This window comes from Puntigrus tetrazona, chromosome 4, assembly GCF_018831695.1.
Source record: "Puntigrus tetrazona isolate hp1 chromosome 4, ASM1883169v1, whole genome shotgun sequence".
Lineage (NCBI taxonomy): Eukaryota > Metazoa > Chordata > Actinopteri > Cypriniformes > Cyprinidae > Puntigrus > Puntigrus tetrazona.
The window spans coordinates 26974759-26999557 of record NC_056702.1 but is presented as its reverse complement, the minus strand read 5'-3'; the positions used below and the strand labels follow the sequence as shown (position 1 = coordinate 26999557).

The 24799-nt window shown below is 45.8% G+C and overlaps 30 non-coding genes across 30 annotated transcripts in view; 4 read left to right on the top strand and 26 right to left on the bottom strand.

Moving 5' to 3' along the window:
- Positions 1 to 1685: 1685 nt before the first annotated feature.
- trnay-gua lies at positions 1686 to 1772 on the bottom strand. Its single transcript is given in 2 exon segments — positions 1686 to 1721; positions 1736 to 1772. It is a non-coding gene; the product is annotated as a tRNA-Tyr (tRNA).
- Positions 1773 to 1897: 125 nt separating this feature from the next.
- trnae-uuc lies at positions 1898 to 1969 on the bottom strand. Its single transcript has one exon. It is a non-coding gene; the product is annotated as a tRNA-Glu (tRNA).
- A 284-nt stretch (positions 1970 to 2253) lies between these two features.
- On the bottom strand, positions 2254 to 2326 carry trnar-acg. The gene has a single exon. It is a non-coding gene; the product is annotated as a tRNA-Arg (tRNA).
- A 96-nt stretch (positions 2327 to 2422) lies between these two features.
- trnak-cuu lies at positions 2423 to 2493 on the top strand. Its single transcript has one exon. It is a non-coding gene; the product is annotated as a tRNA-Lys (tRNA).
- Positions 2494 to 5016: 2523 nt separating this feature from the next.
- On the bottom strand, positions 5017 to 5104 carry trnay-gua. Its single transcript is given in 2 exon segments — positions 5017 to 5052; positions 5067 to 5104. It is a non-coding gene; the product is annotated as a tRNA-Tyr (tRNA).
- A 472-nt stretch (positions 5105 to 5576) lies between these two features.
- Positions 5577 to 5649, bottom strand: trnar-acg. The gene has a single exon. It is a non-coding gene; the product is annotated as a tRNA-Arg (tRNA).
- A 97-nt stretch (positions 5650 to 5746) lies between these two features.
- On the top strand, positions 5747 to 5818 carry trnae-cuc. Its single transcript has one exon. It is a non-coding gene; the product is annotated as a tRNA-Glu (tRNA).
- A 5615-nt stretch (positions 5819 to 11433) lies between these two features.
- On the bottom strand, positions 11434 to 11520 carry trnay-gua. Its single transcript is given in 2 exon segments — positions 11434 to 11469; positions 11484 to 11520. It is a non-coding gene; the product is annotated as a tRNA-Tyr (tRNA).
- A 1335-nt stretch (positions 11521 to 12855) lies between these two features.
- On the bottom strand, positions 12856 to 12942 carry trnay-gua. Its single transcript is given in 2 exon segments — positions 12856 to 12891; positions 12906 to 12942. It is a non-coding gene; the product is annotated as a tRNA-Tyr (tRNA).
- A 125-nt stretch (positions 12943 to 13067) lies between these two features.
- Positions 13068 to 13139, bottom strand: trnae-uuc. Its single transcript has one exon. It is a non-coding gene; the product is annotated as a tRNA-Glu (tRNA).
- Positions 13140 to 13420: 281 nt separating this feature from the next.
- On the bottom strand, positions 13421 to 13493 carry trnah-aug. The gene has a single exon. It is a non-coding gene; the product is annotated as a tRNA-His (tRNA).
- Positions 13494 to 14272: 779 nt separating this feature from the next.
- Positions 14273 to 14363, bottom strand: trnay-gua. The gene is given in 2 exon segments: positions 14273 to 14308; positions 14323 to 14363. It is a non-coding gene; the product is annotated as a tRNA-Tyr (tRNA).
- A 466-nt stretch (positions 14364 to 14829) lies between these two features.
- Positions 14830 to 14902, bottom strand: trnar-acg. Its single transcript has one exon. It is a non-coding gene; the product is annotated as a tRNA-Arg (tRNA).
- A 96-nt stretch (positions 14903 to 14998) lies between these two features.
- Positions 14999 to 15068, top strand: trnae-cuc. The gene has a single exon. It is a non-coding gene; the product is annotated as a tRNA-Glu (tRNA).
- Positions 15069 to 15891: 823 nt separating this feature from the next.
- On the bottom strand, positions 15892 to 15963 carry trnae-uuc. Its single transcript has one exon. It is a non-coding gene; the product is annotated as a tRNA-Glu (tRNA).
- Positions 15964 to 16244: 281 nt separating this feature from the next.
- On the bottom strand, positions 16245 to 16319 carry trnar-acg. Its single transcript has one exon. It is a non-coding gene; the product is annotated as a tRNA-Arg (tRNA).
- Positions 16320 to 17099: 780 nt separating this feature from the next.
- On the bottom strand, positions 17100 to 17186 carry trnay-gua. The gene is given in 2 exon segments: positions 17100 to 17135; positions 17150 to 17186. It is a non-coding gene; the product is annotated as a tRNA-Tyr (tRNA).
- Positions 17187 to 17311: 125 nt separating this feature from the next.
- trnae-uuc lies at positions 17312 to 17382 on the bottom strand. The gene has a single exon. It is a non-coding gene; the product is annotated as a tRNA-Glu (tRNA).
- Positions 17383 to 17663: 281 nt separating this feature from the next.
- trnar-acg lies at positions 17664 to 17736 on the bottom strand. Its single transcript has one exon. It is a non-coding gene; the product is annotated as a tRNA-Arg (tRNA).
- A 97-nt stretch (positions 17737 to 17833) lies between these two features.
- Positions 17834 to 17905, top strand: trnae-cuc. The gene has a single exon. It is a non-coding gene; the product is annotated as a tRNA-Glu (tRNA).
- A 612-nt stretch (positions 17906 to 18517) lies between these two features.
- Positions 18518 to 18604, bottom strand: trnay-gua. The gene is given in 2 exon segments: positions 18518 to 18553; positions 18568 to 18604. It is a non-coding gene; the product is annotated as a tRNA-Tyr (tRNA).
- Positions 18605 to 19074: 470 nt separating this feature from the next.
- Positions 19075 to 19147, bottom strand: trnar-acg. Its single transcript has one exon. It is a non-coding gene; the product is annotated as a tRNA-Arg (tRNA).
- A 991-nt stretch (positions 19148 to 20138) lies between these two features.
- trnae-uuc lies at positions 20139 to 20210 on the bottom strand. Its single transcript has one exon. It is a non-coding gene; the product is annotated as a tRNA-Glu (tRNA).
- Positions 20211 to 20486: 276 nt separating this feature from the next.
- trnar-acg lies at positions 20487 to 20559 on the bottom strand. The gene has a single exon. It is a non-coding gene; the product is annotated as a tRNA-Arg (tRNA).
- Positions 20560 to 21545: 986 nt separating this feature from the next.
- trnae-uuc lies at positions 21546 to 21617 on the bottom strand. Its single transcript has one exon. It is a non-coding gene; the product is annotated as a tRNA-Glu (tRNA).
- Positions 21618 to 21898: 281 nt separating this feature from the next.
- trnar-acg lies at positions 21899 to 21971 on the bottom strand. Its single transcript has one exon. It is a non-coding gene; the product is annotated as a tRNA-Arg (tRNA).
- A 780-nt stretch (positions 21972 to 22751) lies between these two features.
- Positions 22752 to 22838, bottom strand: trnay-gua. Its single transcript is given in 2 exon segments — positions 22752 to 22787; positions 22802 to 22838. It is a non-coding gene; the product is annotated as a tRNA-Tyr (tRNA).
- A 124-nt stretch (positions 22839 to 22962) lies between these two features.
- On the bottom strand, positions 22963 to 23034 carry trnae-uuc. Its single transcript has one exon. It is a non-coding gene; the product is annotated as a tRNA-Glu (tRNA).
- A 1350-nt stretch (positions 23035 to 24384) lies between these two features.
- Positions 24385 to 24456, bottom strand: trnae-uuc. Its single transcript has one exon. It is a non-coding gene; the product is annotated as a tRNA-Glu (tRNA).
- Positions 24457 to 24739: 283 nt separating this feature from the next.
- trnar-acg overlaps positions 24740 to 24799 on the bottom strand; it is a 73-nt gene continuing 13 nt past the window's right edge. The window contains exon 1 of the tRNA in view: positions 24740 to 24799. This exon is cut by the window's right edge and continues 13 nt beyond it. This is a non-coding gene — a tRNA (tRNA-Arg).

Below are 24799 nucleotides of genomic sequence, written 5' to 3'. Positions count from 1 at the left end.
CCTCCAGGACAAAACAGTCACTTCGTGCCTTAGAAAAAACCTGTGGTCACGCTGTGACGGAAGTTGGGAAGAGCCAAGTCACAAAGTCACACGACACATAGTCCATAGCAAGACTAGAATCACCCGAAGACACAGAGTGATGGCAGAACAGATACTACTTTGTTCATTTTAGTCTCCTCCAGTACAAAACAGTCACTTCAAATACCCACTTGATGCCTTAGAAAACACCCATGGCATCGATAGGTAAACTCTACCTCCAGGAAAAACAGGCATTTGTCTATCTTCTAATCCAGGAGGAAAAGACTAAGCTGGAAAAACGTCCATGGTATCCAAAGGTCAAAAACAGGCATTCATATGGGAACAGTTGGAGGAGTGTGGCGGGATTCTGGGCCACATTTTTTCAGCAGATCGACCAATGACCCAGGGAAAAGAAGTCTTTTGTCTTTTGTTGTGGAATTTTAAAAGTAAGCAAGGCTAGAATTACCCAAGACACAGATGACTGTGAGCTGTTCATAATAGTCTCCTCCAGGACAAAACAGTCACTTCGTGCCTTAGAAAAAACCTGTGGTCACGCTGTGACGGAAGTTGGGAAGAGCCAAGTCACAAAGTCACAAGACACATAGTCCATAGCAAGACTAGAATCACCCGAAGACACAGAGTGATGGCAGAACAGATACTACGAACTGTTCATTTTTAGTCTCCTCCAGTACAAAACAGTCACTTCAAATACCCACTTGATGCCTTAGAAAACACCCATGGCATCGATGAGAGGCATTTGTCTATCTTCTAATCCAGGGGAAAAGACTAAGCTGGAAAAACGTCCATGGTATCCAAAGGTCAAAAACAGGCATTCATATGGGAACAGTTGGAGGAGTGTTAGCGGGAGTTCTGGGCCACACATTTTTTCTCTGCGCAGGTCAGACCAATGACCCAGGGAAAAGAGGAGTCTTTTTCTTTTGTCCGTGGAATTTTAAAAGTAACTGGCAAGGCTAGAGCTGATTGTGCTTGACCAGAGTTTTCAGCTGTGGAGCTGTTCATCCCTTTTGTAGTTCTCCTCCAGGACAAAACAGTCACTTCGTGCCTTAGAAAACTGTAGTCACGCTGTGACGGAAGTTGGGAAGAGCCAAGTCACAAAGTCACACGACACATAGTCCATAGCAAGACTAGAATCACCCAAGACACAGAGTGATGGCAGAACAGATACTACGAACTGTTCATTTTTAGTCTCCTCCAGTACAAAACAGTCACTTCAAATACCCACTTGATGCCTTAGAAAACACCCATGGCATCGATAGGTAAACTCTATCTCCAGGAAAAACAGGCATTTGTCTATCTTCTAATCCAGGGGGAAAAGACTAAGCTGGAAAAACGTCCATGGTATCCAAAGGTCAAAAACAGGCATTCATATGGGAACAGTTGGAGGAGTGTGGCGGGATTCTGGGCCACATTTTTCAGCAGCTCGACCAATGACCCAGGAAAAGAAGTCTTTTGTCTTTGTTGTGGAATTTTAAAAGTAAGCAAGGCTAGAATTACCCGAAGACACAGATACTACGAGCTGTTCATAACAGTCTCCGCCAGGACAAAACAGTCACTTCGTGCCTTAGAAAAAACCTGTGGTCACGCTGTGACGGAAGCTCGGAAAAGCCACGCCCAAAAATCAAATGGCGGCCATGGCGAAAAACAACTCCTTCGAGCCGGAGTCGAACCAGCGACCTAAGGATAACAACCTCCTTTGCTACAGTCCTCCGCTCTACCAACTGAGCTATCGAAGGCACACGGTGTGTGAGCAGAACCTCATCTTTTCAGCTTTCTGCAGTTCGACCAATGACCCCAGGAAAAAGAAGCTTCTGGCGAACCAACTGCTAGTTTGACGAAGGAAGCAAAAAGCAAAACAGCCTTCCCATACCGGGAGTCGAACCCGGGCCGCCTGGGTGAAAACCAGGAATCCTCACCGCTAGACCATATGGGAACAGACTGAAGAGTAGATTCTGGGCCATTTTCCATGCGTGTGGCCGCCCCTCGGATTTCGTAGAGGTCTTTAGCTTTTGTTGTGGGATTTTAAAAGGAAGTAAGACTAGAATTAATTACCCAAGACCCAAACTGATGGCAGAACAGATATTGAGGCAAATTGAGAAATTATCCCTGAAATGGAGATGCAGTTTGAATAGTATACGTGGCGGATTATTAGTTGAGTTTGATTTAGTTGACAAGTTTTTCTCTGCGCCCAGGTGGCAGCAAGGAATAAAGAGAGAGCGAGCCAGCCAGGAGTCGAACCTAGAATCTTCTGATCCGTAGTCAGACGCGTTATCCATTGCGCCACTGGCCCACTGACTTGAGCTGATTGTGTTTGTACCAGAGTTTTTAGCTGTGGACGTGACGGGGACCTGTATCGCTTTGTGCTTGTTCTTGACCTATCAGCGTATCCCTGGTGGTCTAGTGGTTAGGATTCGGCGCTCTTACCGCCGCGCCCCGGTTCGATTCCCGGTCAGGGAACTTCTTTTGGCCATCTATAGTCACGCTGTGACGGAAGTTGGGAAGAGCCAAGTCACAAAGTCACACGACACATAGTCCATAGCAAGACTAGAATCACCCGAAGACACAGAGTGATGGCAGAACAGATACTACGAACTGTTCATTTTTAGTCTCCTCCAGTACAAAACAGTCACTTCAAATACCCACTTGATGCCTTAGAAAACACCCATGGCATCGATAGGTAAACTCTATCTCCAGGAAAAACAGGCATTTGTCTATCTTCTAATCCAGGGGGAAAAGACTAAGCTGGAAAAACGTCCATGGTATCCAAAGGTCAAAAACAGGCATTCATATGGGAACAGTTGGAGGAGTGTGGCGGGATTCTGGGCCACATTTTTTCAGCAGCTCGACCAATGACCCAGGAAAAGAAGTCTTTTGTCTTTTGTTGTGGAATTTTAAAAGTAAGCAAGGCTAGAATTACCCAAGACACAGATACTACGAGCTGTTCATAATAGTCTCCTCCAGGACAAAACAGTCACTTCGTGCCTTAGAAAAAACCTGTGGTCACGCTGTGACGGAAGCTCGGAAAGCCACGCCCAAAAATCAAATGGCGGCCATGGCGAAAAAAACTCCTTCGAGCCGAACAGCGACCTAAGGATAACAACCTCCTTTGCTACAGTCCTCCGCTCTACCAACTGAGCTATCGACACACGGGCGTGTGAGCAGAACCTCATTTTTTCAGCTTTCTGCAGTTCGACCAATGACCCGGTTTCTGGCGAACCAACTGCTAGTTTGACGAAGGAAGCAAAAAGCAAAACAGCCTTCCCATACCTGAGTCAACCCGGGCCGCCTGGGTGAAAACCAGGAATCCTCACCGCTAGACCATATGGGAACAGACTGAAGAGTAGATTCTGGGCCATTTTCCATGCGTGTGGCCGGCCATGGATTTCGTGAGAGTCTTTAGCTTTTGTTGTGTGATTTTAAAAGGAAGTAAGACTAGAATTACCCAAGACCCAAACTGATGGCAGAACAGATATTGAGGCAAATTGAGAAATTATCCCTGAAATGGAGATGCAGTTTGAATAGTATACGTGGCGGATTATTAGTTGAGTTTGATTTAGTTGACAAGTTTTTCTCTGCGCCCAGGTGGCAGCAAGGAATAAAGAGAGAGAAGCCAGCCAGGAGTCGAACCTAGAATCTTCTGATCCGTAGTCAGACGCGTTATCCATTGCGCCCACTGGGCCACTGACTTGAGCTGATTGTGCTTGTACCAGAGTTTTCAGCTGTGGACGTGACGGGGACCTGTATCACTTTGTGCTTGTTCTTGACCTATCAGCGTATCCCTGGTGGTCTAGTGGTTAGGATTAGGCGCTCTCACTGCCGCGGCCCGGTTCGATTCCCGTCAGGGAACTTCTTTTGGCCATCTATAGTCACGCTGTGACGGAAGTTGGGAAGAGCCAAGTCACAAAGTCACACGACACATAGTCCATAGCAAGACTAGAATCACCCGAAGACACAGAGTGATGGCAGAACAGATACTACGAACTGTTCATTTTTAGTCTCCTCCAGTACAAAACAGTCACTTCAAATACCCACTTGATGCCTTAGAAAACACCCATGGCATCGATAGGTAAACTCTATCTCCAGGAAAAACAGGCATTTGTCTATCTTCTAATCCAGGGGGAAAAGACTAAGCTGGAAAAACGTCCATGGTATCCAAAGGTCAAAAACAGGCATTCATATGGGAACAGTTGGAGGAGTGTGGCGGGATTCTGGGCCACATTTTTTCAGCAGCTCGACCAATGACCCAGGGAAAAGAAGTCTTTTGTCTTTTGTTGTGGAATTTTAAAAGTAAGCAAGGCTAGAATTACCCGAAGACACAGATACTACGAGCTGTTCATAATAGTCTCCTCCAGGACAAAACAGTCACTTCGTGCCTTAGAAAAAACCTGTGGTCACGCTGTGACGGAAGTTGGGAAGAGCCAAGTCACAAAGTCACACGACACATAGTCCATAGCAAGACTAGAATCACCCGAAGACACAGAGTGATGGCAGAACAGATACTACGAACTGTTCATTTTTAGTCTCCTCCAGTACAAAACAGTCACTTCAAATACCCACTTGATGCCTTAGAAAACACCCATGGCATCGATAGGTAAACTCTATCTCCAGGAAAAACAGGCATTTGTCTATCTTCTAATCCAGGGGGAAAAGACTAAGCTGGAAAAACGTCCATGGTATCCAAAGGTCAAAAACAGGCATTCATATGGGAACAGTTGGAGGAGTGTGGCGGGATTCTGGGCCACATTTTTCAGCAGCTCGACCAATGACCCAGGAAAAGAAGTCTTTTGTCTTTTGTTGTGGAATTTTAAAAGTAAGCAAGGCTAGAATTACCCAAGACACAGATACTACGAGCTGTTCATAATAGTCTCCTCCAGGACAAAACAGTCACTTCGTGCCTTAGAAAAACCTGTGGTCACGCTGTGACGGAAGCTCGGAAAAGCCACGCCCAAAAATCAAATGGCGGTCATGGCGAAAAACAACTCCTTCGAGCCGGAGTCGAACCAGCGACCTAAGGATAACAACCTCCTTTGCTACAGTCCTCCGCTCTACCAACTGAGCTATCGGCAGGCACAGCGTGTGAGCAGAACCTCATCTTTTCAGCTTTCTGCAGTTCGACCAATGACCCCAAAAAAGAAGCTTCTGGCGAACCAACTGCTAGTTTGACGAAGGAAGCAAAAAGCAAAACAGCCTTCCCATACCGAGTCGAACCCGGGCCGCCTGGGTGAAAACCAGGAATCCTCACCGCTAGACCATATGGGAACAGACTGAAGAGAAGATTCTGGGCCATTTTCCATGCGTGTGGCCGGCCCGCGGATTTCGTAGAGGTCTTTAGCTTTTGTTGTGGGATTTTAAAAGGAAGTAAGACTAGAATTACCCGAAGACCCAAACTGATGGCAGAACAGATATTGAGGCAAATTGAGAAATTATCCCTAAAACTGAGATGCAGTTTGAATAGTACACGTGGCGGATTATTAGTTGAGTTTGATTTAGTTGACAAGTTTTTCTCTGCGCCCAGGTGGCAGCAAGGAATAAAGAGAGAGCGAGCCAGCCAGGAGTCGAACCTAGAATCTTCTGATCCGTAGTCAGACGCGTTATCCATTGCGCCACTGGCCCACTGACTTGAACTGATTGTGCTTGTACCAGAGTTTTCAGCTGTGGACGTGACGGGGGTCCTGTATCGCTTTGTGCTTGTTCTTGACCTATCAGCGTATCCCTGGTGGTCTAGTGGTTAGGATTCGGCGCTCTCACCGCCGCGGCCCGGGTTCGATTCCCGGTCAGGGAACTTCTTTTGGCCATCTATAGTCACGCTGTGACGGAAGTTGGGAAGAGCCAAGTCACAAAGTCACACGACACATAGTCCATAGCAAGACTAGAATCACCCGAAGACACAGAGTGATGGCAGAACAGATACTACGAACTGTTCATTTTTAGTCTCCTCCAGTACAAAACAGTCACTTCAAATATCAATCATTTTTTTATTTATATAGCGCTTTTAACAACACAGGTTGCATCAAAGCACTGTACAGTATAATGACAGGGATATATAGTGACGAGAGTGACCAATTTCTTATTAAATGCAGAGACGGTCTCTGTAGTCAATTCAACGATAGTCACTAGAAGTTAAGTGTCCCCAACCAAGCAAGCCAGAGGCGACAGCGGCAAGGAAACAAAACCCCATGCATATAGAATGGAGAAAAAAAAAACCTTGGGAGAAACCAGACTCAGTTGGGGTCAGTTCTCCTCTGACCGGACGCCCAGCACTTAACCTCCAGTTCAATTTTAAACGCAGCTGTGTCAGGTAGTGTAAATGACTTAGTGTGTGTGTGTGTGTGTGTGCATCAGGATCTGGTGATCTGTCGACGGGCGCATCTAGGTTTTCTGGTCTCTGATGAACATAATCTCTGGGTGCTGATCCACCATCTAGTCTGGATACAAACTGTGAAAACAGATTGAGAAAGAAACAGGACTAATATTAGCGTAGATGCCATTCTTTTACGATGTCACAAGTACATCGTATTTTAGAGTAGTGTTCCCGGTTCCAGCAAATCTAAGTAATGCAGCCTAAAAATCCTTTAACGGATTTGAATAATAAAAGGTGTGTTGGTGTGTTATGTGTAGGCTAAGTTAAAAAGATGTGTCTTTAATCTAGATTTAAACTGGCAGAGTGTGTCTGCTTCCCGAACAGAGTTAGGAGATTGTTCCAGAGTTTAGGTGCTAGATAGGAAAATGATCTGCCGCCCGCAGTTGATTTTGATATTCTAGGTATTATCAAATGGCCAGAGTTTTGAGAACGCAGCGGACGTGCAGGACTATAATGTGATAAGAGCTCGCTCAAGTATTGAGGAGCTAAACCATTCAGGGCTTTATAGGTAATTAATAGGATTTTAAAATCTATTCGATGTTTGATAGGGAGCCAGTGCAGTGTTGACAGAACTGGGCTAATGTGATCATACTTCCTAGTTCTAGTAAGGACTCTGGCTGCTGCGTTTTGGACTAGCTGAAGTTTGTTTATTAAGCGTGCAGAACAACCACCCAATAAAGCATTGCAATAATCTAACCTTGAGGTCATAAACGCATGAATTAATATTTCTGCATTAGAGGTTGAAAGCATAGGTCGTAATTTAGATATATTTTTAAGATGGAAAAACGCAGTTTTACAGATGCTAGAAACATGATTTTCAAAGGAAAGATTGCGGTCAAACAGCACACCTAGGTTCCTAACTGATGATGAAGAATTAACAGAGCAGCCATCAAGTGATAGGCTGTGTTCTAGATTATTATATGTGGGGTTTTTAGGTCAATTATTAGCACCTCTGTTTTTTCAGAATTTAACATTAAGAAGTTACTCATCATCCAGCTTTTTATATCGACTATGCATTCTGTTAGATTCTCAATTTGGTGTGTATCACCAGGCTGCGCTGAAATATAGAGCTGAGTATCATCAGCATAGCAGTGAAAGCTAACACCATGACTCCTGATAATATCTCCCAGAGGTAACATGTAAAGGTTGAAAAACGGTCCTAGCACTGAGCCTTGAGGAACTCCATATTTCACTTTTGATCGATATGATACCTCCTCATTTAATGCCACAAACTGATAGCGGTCAGATAGATATGATGTAAACCATGCTAAGGCGCTTCCTCTAATGCCAACATAGTTTTCTAGTCTATCCAAGAGAATGTTGTGATCGATAGTATCGAATGCTGCGCTAAGATCTAATAGCACTAATAACGAGATAAAACCACGATCAGATGATAGAAGCAGGTCATTAGTAACTCTAATGAGAGCAGTCTCAGTACTATGGTACGGTCTAAAACCTGATTGGAAATCCTCACAGACACCATTTTTTCTAAAAAGGAATACAGTTGTGAGGATACTACCTTTCTAGTATCTTTGACAGAAAAGGAGATTAGAGATTGGTCTGTAATTTACTAAGTCTTTGGGATCAAGATGTGGTTTCTTAATGAGAGGTTTAACTACAGCCAGTTTAAAGGTTTTGGGAACATATCCTAATGACAATGATGAATTAATAATGTTCAAAATAGGATCTATGACTTCTGGAAGCAGATCTTTTAATAGTTTAGATGGAATAGGGTCTAACATACATGTTGCTGGTTTAGATGATTTAACAAGTTTGTACAAGTCTTCTTCTCCTATAATAGAGAAAGAGTGTAATTTTTCCTTAGGGATCTAAAGCTCATTATCTGATGTGAAACTGTAGTTGACGGCTGCATAGTTACAATTTTATCTCTGATGGTATCAATCTTAGAAGTAAAGAAATTCATGAACTCATTGCAGCTATACTCTTGGGGCATATTAGCACCTGCTGATGCTTTATTTTTTGTTAATTTAGTCACTGTACTGAATAAATACCGGGGTTGTGTTTGTTTTCTTCTAAAAGGGATGAAAAATAATCAGATCTTGCTATTTTTAATGCTTTTCTGTATGACAGCATACTCTCCCGCCAGGCAATACGAAATACTTCTAATTTGGTTTTTCTCCACCTGCGCTCCATTTTCCGGGCTGCTCTCTTTAGGGTGCGTGTGTTGTCATTATACCATGGAGTCAGATTGTTTTCTTTTATCTTTTTAAGTGCAAAGGAGCAACTGTATCTAAAGTGCTAGAAAAAGAGAGTGCATAGTTTCTGTTACATCATCAAGTTTTTGCATCGTATTGGATGAACTAAGGAATTGAGATAAGTCAGGAAGGTTATTTAGAAAGCTTTCTTTTGTGGTGGAAGTGATGGTTCTACCATACTTGTAATAAGGTGCAGAGTTTACAGGTTTAACTATACAGAGTTCACACAAGACTAGATAGTGATCTGAAATGTCATCACTTTGCTGCAGTACTTCAACCATTTTAACATCTATTCCATGTGACAGTATTAGATCTAGAGTATGATTTTGACAATGAGTAGGTCCAGAGACGTGTTGTCTAACCCCAATGGAGTTTAAAATGTCTAAGAAAGCTGATCCTAATGAGTCTTTTTCATTATCAACATGGATATTAAAATCGCCAACAATTAAGACTTTATCTGCGGCCAGTACTAACTCAGTTAGAAAATCAGCAAATTCTTTAATGAAATCTGTGCTGTGTCCTGGTGGCCTGTATACAGTAGCCAGTACAAACATGACAGAAGATTTATCACTAGCACATGATTCTGTAGATAATGTTATATGCAGCACCAAAACTTCAAATGAGTTATATTTAAAGCCTGCCCTCTGAGAAGTACTAAGAATATTGTTATAAATTGTAGCAACACCTCCCCTCTACCTTTTAAACGTGGCTCATTTTTATAGAAATAATTTTGGGGGTAGATTCATTTAGAGTAATATAATCATCTGGTTTTAGCCAGGTTTCTGTCAAACAAAGCAAATCTAGCTTCTGATCATTGATCAAATCATATACATAAAGTGCTTTTGTGGAAAGTGATCTAATATTTAGCGAGCCAAGTTTTATCGTTTGCTTATTTGAATTATAGGTAGTTTTAATTTGTTGGACATTAATTAAATTATTGCTTTTGATTAGGTTTGGACGTTCTCTGCATATTCTAATTCGGGAACAGACACAGTCTCTATAGTGTGATATCTAGGTGAAAGAGTCTCTATGTGCTGAGAATTAACTGCCTTCTGTGACGTGAGGCAGCTAGCAGACGGTCGGTTTAGCCGGTCTGTCTGTCTGCTTCCTGACCTGGGCACTAGTTGGTCATGTTGGAGCTATAAGACTATATGCCATATTTCTAGATAGAAGAGCGGCACCACCCCAAAGAGGGGTGAAGACCATCTCTTTTCAACAGGTCAGGTCTGCCCCAGAAACTCATCCAATTGTCTATAAAGCCTATGTTGTTCTGCGGGGCACCACTTAGACATCCAGCCATTGAGACCCAGCAATCTGCTGTGAATCTCATCACCCCGGTAAGCAGGAGGGGACCAGAGCAGATTACATTGTCCGACATCGTGCTTGCAAATTCACACACCTATTTAATATTATTTTTAGTGATCTCCGACTGGCGAAGTCGAACATCATTAGCGCCGACGTGAATAACAATCTTACGAAATTTACGCTTTAGCATTAGCCAGCACTTTTAAATTTGACAAGATGTCAGACGCTCTGGCTCCCGGTAAGCATTGGACTATGGTGGCTGGTGTCTCTATTTTCACGTTCCGCATAATAGAATCGCCAATTACTAGGGCACTTTGATCAGGTTTCTCAGTGGGTGCGTCACTGAGTGGGGAGAACCTGTTTGATGTTCTGATCGGACGGATGAGCGGTGTTTTGACCCGCGACTAGCCCGCCTCACGGTCACCCAATTGCCCTGCTGCACGGGCTCTGAAGCTGGAACCGAACAATGTACATGATTCACTGTACTAGTCGCATCCAAAGCAGTATCTACAGCCCTCGCATTCTTACTGTCCTCAATTAAAGTTTGATACGTGTCTCTAATTCTAAAACCTTCTCTGTCAGCCTAGCTATTTCCCTGCATTTATCACACGTGAATCCCTGATCGCTAACAGAGAAGGACAAGCTATACATGTGACAGACAGTGCAAGTGACGATGCAGGGAGAAGCCATTTACTCACCGTAAGGATTCACTTACCACTCTTGTTTTGATGAGCTTGTGAAAATGGAGCGAACGAGCGCGAGGAACAAATGAACAGGAGCGGGGGAAAAAAGCCCACAATCGGCGCGAAAACGCGGGTGGGAGCGAAAGTGAATCGGCTAACGAGTACTAACTCACCGCCGAGTTTTAGATTAAAGCGAACGAACTAACAGCAGTCTAATTAGTTAGATTAATTTAATAGTATCAACGATATGTACACAGTTAAATTATATTTGATCGTTAGAGAAGAGGTGATAAATTGAAAAGCGAAGCTACACGCAGCTACAAACAAACCAACCTCTCAGCAGACAGGAGCAATCGAGCCTCAGCAGACAGGAGCAATCGATCAGCCAACTTCAGGCAAATACCCACTTGATGCCTTAGAAAACTCCCATGGCATCGATAGGTAAACTCTATCTCCAGGAAAAACAGGCATTTGTCTATCTTCTAATCCAGGGGGAAAAGACTAAGCTGGAAAAACGTCCATGGTATCCAAAGGTCAAAAACAGGCATTCATATGGGAACAGTTGGAGGAGTGTGGCGGGATTCTGGGCCACATTTTTTCAGCAGCTCGACCAATGACCCAGGGAAAAGAAGTCTTTTGTCTTTTGTTGTGGAATTTTAAAAGTAAGCAAGGCTAGAATTACCCAAGACACAGATACTACGAGCTGTTCATAATAGTCTCCTCCAGGACAAAACAGTCACTTCGTGCCTTAGAAAAACCTGTGGTCACGCTGTGACGGAAGCTCGGAAAAGCCACGCCCAAAAATCAAATGGCGGTCATGGCGAAAAACAACTCCTTCGAGCCGGAGTCGAACCAGCGACCTGAGGATAACAACCTCCTTTGCTACAGTCCTCCGCTCTACCAACTGAGCTATCGAAGGCACACGGCGTGTGAGCAGAACCTCATTTTTTCAGCTTTCTGCAGTTCGACCAATGACCCCGGGAAAAAGAAGCTTCTGGCGAACCAACTGCTAGTTTGACAAAGGAAGCAAAAAAAGCAAAACAGCCTTCCCATACCGAGTCGAACCCGGGCCGCCTGGGTGAAAACCAGGAATCCTCACCGCTAGACCATATGGGAACAGACTGAAGAGAGTAGATTCTGGGCCATTTTCCATGCGTGTGGCCGCCCGCTGGATTTCGTAGAGAGTCTTTAGCTTTTGTTGTGGGATTTTAAAAGGAAGTAAGACTAGAATTACCCGAAGACCCAAACTGATGGCAGAACAGATATTGAGGCAAATTGAGAAATTATCCCTGAAATGGAGATGCAGTTTGAATAGTATACGTGGCGGATTATTAGTTGAGTTTGATTTAGTTGACAAGTTTTTCTCTGCGCCCAGGTGGCAGCAAGGAATAAAGAGAGAGCGAGCCAGCCAGGAGTCGAACCTAGAATCTTCTGATCCGTAGTCAGACGCGCGTTATCCATCGCGCCACTGGCCCACTGACTTGAGCTGATTGTGCTTGTACCAGAGTTTTCAGCTGTGGACGTGACGGGGGTCCTGTATCGCTTTGTGCTTGTTCTTAACATATCAGCGTATCCCTGGTGGTCTAGTGGTTAGGATTCGCGCTCTCACCGCCCGCGGCCGGTTCGATTCCCGGTCAGGGAACTTCTTTTGGCCATCTATAGTCACGCTGTGACGGAAGTTGGGAAGAGCCAAGTCACAAAGTCACACGACACATAGTCCATAGCAAGACTAGAATCACCCGAAGACACAGAGTGATGGCAGAACAGATACTACGAACTGTTCATTTTTGTCTCCTCCAGTACAAAACAGTCACTTCAAATACCCACTTGATGCCTTAGAAAACACCCATGGCATCGATAGGTAAACTCTATCTCCAGGAAAAACAGGCATTTGTCTATCTTCTAATCCAGGGGGAAAAGACTAAGCTGGAAAAACGTCCATGGTATCCAAAGGTCAAAAACAGGCATTCATATGGGAACAGTTGGAGGAGTGTGGCGGGATTCTGGGCCACATTTTTTCAGCAGCTCGACCAATGACCCAGGGAAAAGAAGTCTTTTGTCTTTTGTTGTGGAATTTTAAAAGTAAGCAAGGCTAGAATTACCCGAAGACACAGATACTACGAGCTGTTCATAATAGTCTCCTCCAGGACAAAACAGTCACTTCGTGCCTTAGAAAAAACCTGTGGTCACGCTGTGACGGAAGCTCGGAAAAGCCACGCCCAAAAATCAAATGGCGGTCATGGCGAAAAACAACTCCTTCGAGCCGGAGTCGAACCAGCGACCTAAGGATAACAACCTCCTTTGCTACAGTCCTCCGCTCTACCAACTGAGCTATCGAAGGCACACTGCGTGTGAGCAGAACCTCATCTTTTCAGCTTTCTGCAGTTCGACCAATGACCCCGGGAAAAAGAAGCTTCTGGCGAACCAACTGCTAGTTTGACGAAGGAAGCAAAAAGCAAAACAGCCTTCCCATACCGGGAGTCGAACCCGGGCCGCCTGGGTGAAAACCAGGAATCCTCACCGCTAGACCATATGGGAACAGACTGAAGAGAAGATTCTGGGCCATTTTCCATGCGTGTGGCCGGCCCGCGGATTTCGTAGAGGTCTTTAGCTTTTGTTGTGGGATTTTAAAAGGAAGTAAGACTAGAATTACCCGAAGACCCAAACTGATGGCAGAACAGATATTGAGGCAAATTGAGAAATTATCCCTAAAACTGAGATGCAGTTTGAATAGTATACGTGGCGGATTATTAGTTGAGTTTGATTTAGTTGACAAGTTTTTCTCTGCGCCCAGGTGGCAGCAAGGAATAAAGAGAGAGCGAGCCAGCCAGGAGTCGAACCTAGAATCTTCTGATCCATAGTCAGACGCGTTATCCATTGCGCCACTGGCCCACTGACTTGAGCTGATTGTGCTTGTACCAGAGTTTTCAGCTGTGGACGTGACGGGGGTCCTGTATCGCTTTGTGCTTGTTCTTGACCTATCAGCGTATCCCTGGTGGTCTAGTGGTTAGGATTCGGCGCTCTCACCGCGCGCCCGGGTCGATTCCCGGTCAGGGAACTTCTTTTGGCCATCTATAGTCACGCTGTGACGGAAGTTGGGAAGAGCCAAGTCACAAAGTCACACGACACATAGTCCATAGCAAGACTAGAATCACCCGAAGACACAGAGTGATGGCAGAACAGATACTACGAACTGTTCATTTTTAGTCTCCTCCAGTACAAAACAGTCACTTCAAATACCCACTTGATGCCTTAGAAAACACCCATGGCATCGATAGGTAAACTCTATCTCCAGGAAAAACAGGCATTTGTCTATCTTCTAATCCAGGGGGAAAAGACTAAGCTGGAAAAACGTCCATGGTATCCAAAGGTCAAAAACAGGCATTCATATGGGAACAGTTGGAGGAGTGTGGCGGGATTCTGGGCCACATTTTTTCAGCAGCTCGACCAATGACCCAGGGAAAAGAAGTCTTTTGTCTTTTGTTGTGGAATTTTAAAAGTAAGCAAGGCTAGAATTACCCGAAGACACAGATACTACGAGCTGTTCATAATAGTCTCCTCCAGGACAAAACAGTCACTTCGTGCCTTAGAAAAAACCTGTGGTCACGCTGTGACGGAAGCTCGGAAAAGCCACGCCCAAAAATCAAATGGCGGCCATGGCGAAAAACAACTCCTTCGAGCCGGAGTCGAACCAGCGACCTAAGGATAACAACCTCCTTTGCTACAGTCCTCCGCTCTACCAACTGAGCTATCAACACTCGGCGTGTGAGCAGAACCTCATTTTTTCAGCTTTCTGCAGTTTGACCAATGACCCCGGGAAAAAGAAGCTTCTGGCGAACCAACTGCTAGTTTGACGAAGGAAGCAAAAAAACAAAACAGCCTTCCCATACCGAGTCGAACCCGGGCGCCTGGGTGAAAACCAGGAATCCTCACCGCTAGACCATATGGGAACAGACTGAAGAGTAGATTCTGGGCCATTTTCCATGCGTGTGGCGCCCGCGGATTTCGTAGAGGTCTTTAGCTTTTGTTGTGGGATTTTAAAAGGAAGTAAGACTAGAATTACCCAAGACCCAAACTGATGGCAGAACAGATATTGAGGCAAATTGAGAAATTATCCCTGAAATGGAGATGCAGTTTGAATAGTATACGTGGCGGATTATTAGTTGAGTTTGATTTAGTTGACAAGTTTTTCTCTGCGCCCAGGTGGCAGCAAGGAATAAAGAGAGCGCGAGCCAGCCAGGAGTCGAACCTAGAATCTTCTGATCCGTAGTCAGACGCGTTATCCATTGCGCCACTGGCCCACTGACTTGAGCTGATTGTGCTTGTACCAGAGTTTTCAGCTGTGGACGTGACGGGGTCCTGTATCGCTTTGTGCTTGTTCTTGACCTATCAGCGTATCCCTGGTGGTCTAGTGGTTAGGATTCGCGCTCTCACCGCCGCGCCCGGGTTCGATTCCCGGTCAGGGAACTTCTTTTGGCCATCTATAGTCACGCTGTGACGGAAGTTGGGAAGAGCCAAGTCACAAAGTCACACGACACATAGTCCATAGCAAGACTAGAATCACCCAAGACACAGAGTGATGGCAGAACAGATACTACGAACTGTTCATTTTTAGTCTCCTCCAGTACAAAACAGTCACTTCAAATACCCACTTGATGCCTTAGAAAACACCCATGGCATCGATAGGTAAACTCTATCTCCAGGAAAAACAGGCATTTGTCTATCTTCTAATCCAGGGGGAAAAGACTAAGCTGGAAAAACGTCCATGGTATCCAAAGGTCAAAAACAGGCATTCATATGGGAACAGTTGGAGGAGTGTGGCGGGATTCTGGGCCACATTTTTTCAGCAGCTCGACCAATGACCCAGGGAAAAGAAGTCTTTTGTCTTTTGTTGTGGAATTTTAAAAGTAAGCAAGGCTAGAATTACCCAAGACACAGATACTACGAGCTGTTCATAATAGTCTCCTCCAGGACAAAACAGTCACTTCGTGCCTTAGAAAAAACCTGTGGTCACGCTGTGACGGAAGCTCGGAAAAGCCACGCCCAAAATCAAATGGCGGTCATGGCGAAAAACAACTCCTTCGAGAGCGAGTCGAACCAGCGACCTAAGGATAACAACCTCCTTTGCTACAGTCCTCCGCTCTACCAACTGAGCTATCGAAGGCACACAGCGTGTGAGAGCAGAACCTCATCTTTTCAGCTTTCTGCAGTTCGACCAATGACCCGGGAAAAAGAAGCTTCTGGCGAACCAACTGCTAGTTTGACAAAGGAAGCAAAAAGCAAAACAGCCTTCCCATACCGGGAGTCGAACCCGGGCCGCCTGGGTGAAAACCAGGAATCCTCACCGCTAGACCATATGGGAACAGACTGAAGAGTAGATTCTGGGCCATTTTCCATGCGTGTGGCCGCCCCGCGGATTTCGTAGAGGTCTTTAGCTTTTGTTGTGGGATTTTAAAAGGAAGTAAGACTAGAATTACCCAGACCCAAACTGATGGCAGAACAGATATATTGAGGCAAATTGAGAAATTATCCCTGAAATGGAGATGCAGTTTGAATAGTATACGTGGCGGATTATTAGTTGAGTTTGATTTAGTTGACAAGTTTTTCTCTGCGCCCAGGTGGCAGCAAGGAATAAAGAGAGAGCGAGCCAGCCAGGAGTCGAACCTAGAATCTTCTGATCCGTAGTCAGACGCGCGTTATCCATTGCGCCACTGGCCCACTGACTTGAGCTGATTGTGCTTGTACCAGAGTTTTCAGCTGTGGACGTGACGGGGTCCTGTATCGCTTTGTGCTTGTTCTTGACCTATCAGCGTATCCCTGGTGGTCTAGTGGTTAGGATTCGCGCTCACCGCCGCGCGGCCCGGGTTCGATTCCCGGTCAGGGAACTTCTTTTGCCATCTATAGTCACGCTGTGACGGAAGTTGGGAAGAGCCAAGTCACAAAGTCACACGACACATAGTCCATAGCAAGACTAGAATCACCCAAGACACAGAGTGATGGCAGAACAGATACTACGAACTGTTCATTTTTAGTCTCCTCAGTACAAAACAGTCACTTCAAATACCCACTTGATGCCTTAGAAAACACCCATGGCATCGATAGGTAAACTCTATCTCCAGGAAAAACAGGCATTTGTCTATCTTCTAATCCAGGGGGAAAAGACTAAGCTGGAAAAACGTCCATGGTATCCAAAGGTCAAAAACAGGCATTCATATGGGAACAGTTGGAGGAGTGTGGCGGGATTCTGGGCCACATTTTTTCAGCAGCTCGACCAATGACCCAGGGAAAAGAAGTCTTTTGTCTTTTGTTGTGAATTTTAAAAGTAAGCAAGGCTAGAATTACCCAAGACACAGATACTACGAGCTGTTCATAATAGTCTCCTCCAGGACAAAACAGTCACTCACTGTGCCTTAGAAAAACCTGTGGTCACGCTGTGACGACGGAAGCTCGGAAAAAAGCACGCCCAAAAATCAAATGGCGGTCATGGCGAAAAACAACTCCTTCGAGCCGGAGTCGAACCAGCGACCTGAGGATAACAACCTCCTTTGCTACAGTCCTCCGCTCTACCAACTGAGCTATCGGAGGCACACACACGGCGCAGAGCAGAACCTCATCTTTTCAGCTTTCTGCAGTTCGACCAATGACCCGGGAAAAAGAAGCTTCTGGCGAACCAACTGCTAGTTTGACGAAGGAAAAAAAGCAAAACAGCCTTCCCATACCGGGAGTCGAACCCGGCCGCCTGGGTGAAAACCAGGAATCCTCACCGCTAGACCATATGGGAACAGACTGAAGAGTAGATTCTGGGCCATTTTCCATGCGTGTGGCCGCCCATGGATTTCGTAGAGGTCTTTAGCTTTTTGTTGTGGGATTTTAAAAGGAAGTAAGACTAGAATTACCCGAAGACCCAAACTGATGGCAGAACAGATATTGAGGCAAATTGAGAAATTATCCCTGAAATGGAGATGCAGTTTGAATAGTACACGTGGCGGATTATTAGTTGAGTTTGATTTAGTTGACAAGTTTTTCTCTGCGCCCAGGTGGCAGCAAGGAATAAAGAGAGAGCGAGCCAGCCAGGAGTCGAACCTAGAATCTTCTGATCCGTAGTCAGACGCGTTATCCATTGCGCCACTGGCCCACTGACTTGAGCTGATTGTGCTTGTACCAGAGTTTTCAGCTGTGGACGTGACGGGGGTCCTGTATCGCTTTGTGCTTGTTCTTGACCTATCAGCGTATCCCTGGTGGTCTAGTGGTTAGGATTCGGCGCTCTCACCGCCGCGGCCCGGGTTCGATTCCCGGTCAGGGAACTTCTTTTGGCCATCTATAGTCACGCTGTGACGGAAGTTGGGAAGAGCCAAGTCACAAAGTCACACGACACATAGTCCATAGCAAGACTAGAATCACCCGAAGACACAGAGTGATGGCAGAACAGATACTACGAACTGTTCATTTTTAGTCTCCTCCAGTACAAAACAGTCACTTCAAATACCCACTTGATGCCTTAGAAAACACCCATGGCATCGATAGGTAAACTCTATCTCCAGGAAAAACAGGCATTTGTCTATCTTCTAATCCAGGGGGAAAAGACTAAGCTGGAAAAACGTCCATGGTATCCAAAGGTCAAAAACAGGCATTCATATGGGAACAGTTGGAGGAGTGTGGCGGGATTCTGGGCCACATTTTTTCAGCAGCTCGACCAATGACCCAGGGAAAAGAAGTCTTTTGTCTTTTGTTGTGGAATTTTAAAAGTAAGCAAGGCTAGAATTACCCAAGACACAGATACTACGAGCTGTTCATAATAGTCTCCTCCAGGACAAAACAGTCACTTCGTGCCTTAGAAAAAACCTGTGGTCACGCTGTGACGGAAGCTCGGAAAAGCCACGCCCAAAAATCAAATGGCGGTCATGGCGAAAAACAACTCCTTCGAGCCAGAGTCGAACCAGCGACCTGAGGATAACAACCTCCTTTGCTACAGTCCTCCGCTCTACCAACTGAGCTATCGAAGGCACACGGCGTGTGACAGAACCTCATTTTTCAGCTTTCTGCAGTTCGACCAATGACCCGGGAAAAAGAAGCTTCTGGCGAACCAACTGCTAGTTTGACGAAGGAAGCAAAAAGCAAAACAGCCTTCCCATACCGAGTCGAACCCGGCCGCCTGGGTGAAAACCAGGAATCCTCACCGCTAGACCATATGGGAACAGACTGAAGAGTAGATTCTGGGCCATTTTCCATGCGTGTGGCGGCCCATGGATTTCGTAGAGGTCTTTAGCTTTTGTTGTGGGATTTTAAAAGGAAGTAAGACTAGAATTACCCAAGACCCAAACTGATGGCAGAACAGATATTGAGGCAAATTGAGAAATTATCCCTGAAATGGAGATGCAGTTTGAATAGTATACGTGGCGGATTATTAGTTGAGTTTGATTTAGTTGACAAGTTTTTCTCTGCGCCCAGGTGGCAGCAAGGAATAAAGAGAGAGCGAGCCAGCCAGGAGTCGAACCTAGAATCTTCTGATCCGTAGTCAGACGCGTTATCCATTGCGCCACTGGCCCACTGACTTGAGCTGATTGTGCTTGTACCAGAGTTTTCAGCTGTGGACGTGACGGGGGTCCTGTATCGCTTTGTGCTTGTTCTTGACCTATCAGCGTATCCCTGGTGGTCTAGTGGTTAGGATTCGCGCTCTCACCGCCGCGGCCCGGTTCGATTCCCGGTCAGGGAACTTCTTTTGGCCATCTATAGTCACGCTGTGACGGAAGTTGGGAAGAGCCAAGTCACAAAGTCACACGACACATAGTCCATAGCAAGACTAGAATCACCCGAAGACACAGAGTGATGGCAGAACAGATACTACGAACTGTTCATTTTTAGTCTCCTCCAGTACAAAACAGTCACTTCAAATACCCACTTGATGCCTTAGAAAACACCCATGGCATCGATAGGTAAACTCTATCTCCAGGAAAAACAGGCATTTGTCTATCTTCTAATCCAGGGGGAAAAGACTAAGCTGGAAAAACGTCCATGGTGGTATCCAAAGGTCAAAAACAGGCATTCATATGGGAACAGTTGGAGGAGTGTGGCGGGATTCTGGGCCACATTTTTTCAGCAGCTCGACCAATGACCCAGGGAAAAGAAGTCTTTTGTCTTTTGTTGTGGAATTTTAAAAGTAAGCAAGGCTAGAATTACCCAAGACACAGATACTACGAGCTGTTCATAATAGTCTCCTCCAGGACAAAACAGTCACTTCGTGCCTTAGAAAAAACCTGTGTCACGCTGTGACGGAAGCTCGGAAAAGCCACGCCCAAAAATCAAATGGCGGCATGGCGAAAAACAACTCCTTCGAGCCGAGTCGAACCAGCGACCTGAGGATAACAACCTCCTTTGCTACAGTCCTCCGCTCTACCAACTGAGCTATCGAGGCACACGGCGTGTGAGCAGAACCTCATTTTTTTCAGCTTTCTGCAGTTCGACCAATGACCCCGGGAAAAAGAAGCTTCTGGCGAACCAACTGCTAGTTTGACGAAGGAAGCAAAAAGCAAAACAGCCTTCCCATACCGGGAGTCGAACCCGGGCCGCCTGGGTGAAAACCAGGAATCCTCACCGCTAGACCATATGGGAACAGACTGAAGAGTAGATTCTGGGCCATTTTCCATGCGTGTGGCCGGCCCGCGGATTTCGTAGAGGTCTTTAGCTTTTGTTGTGGGATTTTAAAAGAAAGACTAGAATTACCCAAGACCCAAACTGATGGCAGAACAGATATTGAGGCAAATTGAGAAATTATCCCTGAAATGGAGATGCAGTTTGAATAGTATACGTGGCGGATTATTAGTTGAGTTTGATTTAGTTGACAAGTTTTTCTCTGCGCCCAGGTGGCAGCAAGGAATAAAGAGAGAGCGAGCCAGCCAGGAGTCGAACCTAGAATCTTCTGATCCGTAGTCAGACGCGTTATCCATTGCGCCACTGGCCCACTGACTTGAGCTGATTGTGCTTGTACCAGAGTTTTCAGCTGTGGACGTGACGGGGGTCCTGTATCGCTTTGTGCTTGTTCTTGACCTATCAGCGTATCCCTGGTGGTCTAGTGGTTAGGATTCGGCGCTCTCACCGCCGCGCCCGGGTTCGATTCCCGTCAGGGAACTTCTTTTGGCCATCTATAGTCACGCTGTGACGGAAGTTGGGAAGAGCCAAGTCACAAAGTCACACGACACATAGTCCATAGCAAGACTAGAATCACCCAAGACACAGAGTGATGGCAGAACAGATACTACGAACTGTTCATTTTTAGTCTCCTCCAGTACAAAACAGTCACTTCAAATACCCACTTGATGCCTTAGAAAACACCCATGGCATCGATAGGTAAACTCTATCTCCAGGAAAAACAGGCATTTGTCTATCTTCTAATCCAGGGGGAAAAGACTAAGCTGGAAAAACGTCCATGGTATCCAAAGGTCAAAAACAGGCATTCATATGGGAACAGTTGGAGGAGTGTGGCGGGATTCTGGGCCACATTTTTTCAGCAGCTCGACCAATGACCCAGGAAAAGAAGTCTTTTGTCTTTTGTTGTGGAATTTTAAAAGTAAGCAAGGCTAGAATTACCCAAGACACAGATACTACGAGCTGTTCATAATAGTCTCCTCCAGGACAAAACAGTCACTTCGTGCCTTAGAAAAAACCTGTGGTCACGCTGTGACGGAAGCTCGGAAAAGCCACGCCCAAAAATCAAATGGCGGTCATGGCGAAAAACAACTCTTGAGCCGAGTCGAACCAGCGACCTGAGGATAACAACCTCCTTTGCTACAGTCCTCCGCTCTACCAACTGAGCTATCAAGGATAACAACCTGTGTGAGCAGAACCTCATTTTTTTCAGCTTTCTGCAGTTCGACCAATGACCCGGAAAAAGAAGCTTCTGGCGAACCAACTGCTAGTTTGACAAAGGAAGCAAAAAGCAAAACAGCCTTCCCATACCGGGAGTCGAACCCGGGCCGCCTGGGTGAAAACCAGGAATCCTCACCGCTAGACCATATGGGAACAGACTGAAGAGTAGATTCTGGGCCATTTTCCATGCGTGTGGCCGGCCCGCGGATTTCGTAGAGGTCTTTAGCTTTTGTTGTGGGATTTTAAAAGGAAGTAAGACTAGAATTACCCGAAGACCCAAACTGATGGCAGAACAGATATTGAGGCAAATTGAGAAATTATCCCTGAAATGGAGATGCAGTTTGAATAGTATACGTGGCGGATTATTAGTTGAGTTTGATTTAGTTGACAAGTTTTTCTCTGCGCCCAGGTGGCAGCAAGGAATAAAGAGAGAGCGAGCCAGCCAGGAGTCGAACCTAGAATCTTCTGATCCGTAGTCAGACGCGTTATCCATTGCGCCACTGGCCCACTGACTTGAGCTGATTGTGCTTGTACCAGAGTTTTCAGCTGTGGACGTGACGGGGTCCTGTATCGCTTTGTGCTTGTTCTTGACCTATCAGCGTATCCCTGGTGGTCTAGTGGTTAGGATTCGGCGCTCACACGCCGCGGCCGGGGGTTCGATTCCCGGTCAGGGAACTTCTTTTGGCCATCTATAGTCACGCTGTGACGGAAGTTGGGAAGAGCCAAGTCACAAAGTCACACGACACATAGTCCATAGCAAGACTAGAATCACCCGAAGACACAGAGTGATGGCAGAACAGATACTACGAACTGTTCATTTTTAGTCTCCTCCAGTACAAAACAGTCACTTCAAATACCCACTTGATGCCTTAGAAAACACCCATGGCATCGATAGGTAAACTCTATCTCCAGGAAAAACAGGCATTTGTCTATCTTCTAATCCAGGGGGAAAAGACTAAGCTGGAAAAACGTCCATGGTATCCAAAGGTCAAAAACAGGCATTCATATGGGAACAGTTGGAGGAGTGTGGCGGGATTCTGGGCCACATTTTTTCAGCAGCTCGACCAATGACCCAGGGAAAAGAAGTCTTTTGTCTTTTGTTGTGGAATTTTAAAAGTAAGCAAGGCTAGAATTACCGAAGACACAGATACTACGAGCTGTTCATAATAGTCTCCTCCAGGACAAAACAGTCACTTCGTGCCTTAGAAAAAACCTGTGGTCACGCTGTGACGGAAGCTCGGAAAAGCCACGCCCAAAAATCAAATGGCGGTCATGGCGAAAAACAACTCCTTCGAGCCGGAGTCGAACCAGCGACCTAAGGATAACAACCTCCTTTGCTACAGTCCTCCGCTCTACCAACTGAGCTATCGAAGGCACACAGTGTGTGAGCAGAACCTCATCTTTTTCAGCTTTCTGCAGTTCGACCAATGACCCCGGAAAAGAAGCTTCTGGCGAACCAACTGCTAGTTTGACGAAGGAAGCAAAAAGCAAAACAGCCTTCCCATACCGGGAGTCGAACCCGGGCCGCCTGGGTGAAAACCAGGAATCCTCACCGCTAGACCATATGGGAACAGACTGAAGAGTAGATTCTGGGCCATTTTCCATGCGTGTGGCCGGCCCGCGGATTTCGTAGAGGTCTTTAGCTTTTGTTGTGGGATTTTAAAAGGAAGTAAGACTAGAATTACCCGAAGACCCAAACTGATGGCAGAACAGATATTGAGGCAAATTGAGAAATTATCCCTGAAATGGAGATGCAGTTTGAATAGTACACGTGGCGGATTATTAGTTGAGTTTGATTTAGTTGACAAGTTTTTCTCTGCGCCCAGGTGGCAGCAAGGAATAAAGACAGAGCGAGCCAGCCAGGAGTCGAACCTAGAATCTTCTAATCCGTAGTCAGACGCGTTATCCATCGCGCCACTGGCCCACTGACTTGAACTGATTGTGCTTGTACCAGAGTTTTCAGCTGTGGACGTGACGGGGGTCCTGTATCGCTTTTTGCTTGTTCTTGACCTATCAGCAGCGTATCCCTGGTGGTCTAGTGGTTAGGATTCGGCGCTCACACGCCCATGGCCCGGGTTCGATTCCCGGTCAGGGAACTTCTTTTGGCCATCTATAGTCACGCTGTGACGGAAGTTGGGAAGAGCCAAGTCACAAAGTCACACGACACATAGTCCATAGCAAGACTAGAATCACCCGAAGACACAGAGTGATGGCAGAACAGATACTACGAACTGTTCATTTTTAGTCTCCTCCAGTACAAAACAGTCACTTCAAATACCCACTTGATGCCTTAGAAAACACCCATGGCATCGATAGGTAAACTCTATCTCCAGGAAAAACAGGCATTTGTCTATCTTCTAATCCAGGGGGAAAAGACTAAGCTGGAAAAACGTCCATGGTATCCAAAGGTCAAAAACAGGCATTCATATGGGAACAGTTGGAGGAGTGTGGCGGGATTCTGGGCCACATTTTTTCAGCAGCTCGACCAATGACCCAGGGAAAAGAAGTCTTTTGTCTTTTGTTGTGGAATTTTAAAAGTAAGCAAGGCTAGAATTACCCGAAGACACAGATACTACGAGCTGTTCATAATAGTCTCCTCCAGGACAAAACAGTCACTTCGTGCCTTAGAAAAAACCTGTGGTCACGCTGTGTGGAAGCTCGGAAAAAGCCACGCCCAAAAATCAAATGGCGGTCATGGCGAAAAAACAACTCCTTCGAGCCGAGTCAACCAGCGACCTAAGGATAACAACCTCCTTTGCTACAGTCCTCCGCTCTACCAACTGAGCTATCAAAAAGCACACACTGTGTGTGAGCAGAACCTCATCTTTTCAGCTTTCTGCAGTTCGACCAATGACCCCGGAAAAAAGCTTCTGGCGAACCAACTGCTAGTTTGACGAAGGAAGCAAAAAGCAAAACAGCCTTCCCATACCGGGAGTCGAACCCGGGCCGCCTGGGTGAAAACCAGGAATCCTCACCGCTAGACCATATGGGAACAGACTGAAGAGAGTAGATTCTGGGCCATTTTCCATGCGTGTGGCGGCCCATGCAGATTTCGTAGAGGTCTTTAGCTTTTGTTGTGGGATTTTAAAAGGAAGTAAGACTAGAATTACCCAAGACCCAAACTGATGGCAGAACAGATATTGAGGCAAATTGAGAAATTATCCCTGAAATGGAGATGCAGTTTGAATAGTATACGTGGCGGATTATTAGTTGAGTTTGATTTAGTTGACAAGTTTTTCTCTGCGCCCAGGTGGCAGCAAGGAATAAAGACTGAGCGAGCCAGCCAGGAGTCGAACCTAGAATCTTCTGATCCGTAGTCAGACGCGTTATCCATT